This window comes from Salvelinus sp. IW2-2015, linkage group LG33, assembly GCF_002910315.2.
Source record: "Salvelinus sp. IW2-2015 linkage group LG33, ASM291031v2, whole genome shotgun sequence".
Classification (NCBI taxonomy): Eukaryota; Metazoa; Chordata; class Actinopteri; order Salmoniformes; family Salmonidae; genus Salvelinus; species Salvelinus sp. IW2-2015.
Genome location: NC_036872.1, coordinates 30,499,788 through 30,501,829, shown reverse-complemented (window position 1 = coordinate 30,501,829; position 2,042 = coordinate 30,499,788). Strand labels below are relative to the sequence as shown.

The window sequence follows — 2,042 nt, the reverse complement described above, 5'->3', positions numbered from 1 at the left end:
GAGAGAGATACCTACACTAACAGGAACTGAATCTACTACACCTACATGGAACTGATCTAACCTACAACTCATGTAACTGATCTACTACACTACATGTAATGAATACCTCACGCTACATGGAACTGATCTACCTCAATCTACATGGAACTGATCTACCCTACACCTACATGGAACTGATCTATCCTACACGCTACATGGAACTGACTACTAACACCTACATGTGAACTGATTACCTACAACTCATGGAACTGATCTACCTCCAATCTACATGGAACTGATCTACTACACCTACATGGAACTTGATCTACCTACACCTACTGGACTGAACCTACCTACCTAATGGAACTGAATTTACCTACAACTCATGGAACTGACCTACCTACACCTACTGGAACTGAACTCTACCTCCACTACATGGAAACTGAAATCTACCTACAAACCTCATGGAACTGAATCTACCTGCAACTCATCAACTGAATCTACGCTACACGCTACAGGAAACTGATCTACCTGCAACTCATATAACTGATCAAACCTCACCTACATGAACTGATCTACCTGCAAACCATAATAACTGATCTACCTACACTGTACGTGAACTGATCTACCTGCAACCTCATATAATGGATCTATCTCCCAACTCCTATAACTGGATCTAACCTGCAACTCAATATAATGATCTAACCTACACTAACATGGAACTGAATGTACCTTAGCAACTCATAGAACTGATCTACATACAACTCATAGAACTGATCACCTAGCACCTCATGGAATTTCTTGATCTACCTACAAACTCATAGAACTGATACTACCTACACCTCACATAACTGATCTACCTACAACTCATAAGAACTGATTGACCTACAACTCATATAACTGATCTTACTACCAACTCAATGGAAACCTGATCTATCCTACAATCATGGAACTGAATCTACCTGCAGACTCATATAACTGATCTACCTACACCTACATGAAACTGATCACCTGCAAACTCAATATAACTGATCTACCTACAAACTCATATAACTGATCTACCTACCCTCATGGACTGAATTCTACCTACACCTCATAAGACTGATCTACTACAAACTCATGGAACTGATCTACCTACACCTCACTGGAACTGGATCTACCTACGACTCATGAACTGATCTACCTACACTATATAACTGATACCTACAACTTCATAGAAACTGTGATTTACCTACAACTCATAGAAAACTAATTCTACCCTAACCACCATCTAAGAACTGATCTACCTACACCTCATTAAACTGATCTACCTAAACTCATATAACTGATCTACCTACCCACCTCATGGAACTGATCTACCTACAACTCATAGAACTGATTTACCTACAACTCATATAACTGATCTACCTAACAACTCATAGAACTGATCTACCTACACCTCATATAACTGATCTACCTACAACTCATAGAACTGATCTACCTACACCTCATATAACGATTACCTACAACTCATAAGACTGATCTACCTACCTCATGGAACGGATCTACCTACACCTCATATAACTGATCTACCTACAACTCATGAACTGATCTACCTACACCTCATAGAATCTGATTTACCTACAACTCATGAACTGATCTACCTCCAACTATAAATTGATCAACCTACAACTCATAGAACTGATTTACCTACAACAATAGACTGAATTTAAACTCCAACTCATAGAACTGATCTACCTCCAACTCATAGAACTGATTCACCTCCAACTCATAGAATGATACTACCTACAAACTCATAGAACCTATCTACCTACAACTCATAGAACTGATCTACCTACAACTCATAAGAACCTATCTACCTACAACTCATAGAACTGATCTACCTACAACTCAAATAACTGATTTACCTACAATCCATGTGTGTGTGTGTGTGTGTGTGTGTGTGTGTGTGTGTGTGTGTGTGTGGTGTGTGTGTGTGTGTGTGTGTGTGTGTGTGTGTGTGGTGTGTGTGTGTGTGTGTGTGTGTTGTGTGTGTGTGTGTGTGTGTTACACTGTACTTCCAG

At 39.6% G+C, this 2,042-nt stretch overlaps 1 long non-coding RNA gene across 2 annotated transcripts; it reads right to left on the bottom strand.

Moving 5' to 3' along the window:
- Window positions 1-1,302: 1,302 nt before the first annotated feature.
- On the bottom strand, window positions 1,303-1,770 carry LOC139023618 (uncharacterized). Of its 2 annotated transcripts, none has more exons than XR_011474767.1 (3): window positions 1,709-1,770; window positions 1,510-1,590; window positions 1,303-1,465 (listed from the first exon to the last, which is right to left on the bottom strand). It is a non-coding gene; the product is annotated as an uncharacterized lncRNA (long non-coding RNA). The 2 variants fall into 2 exon arrangements; XR_011474768.1 differs by having other exon boundaries at window positions 1,534-1,590.
- Between the last annotated feature and the right edge of the window lie 272 nt (window positions 1,771-2,042).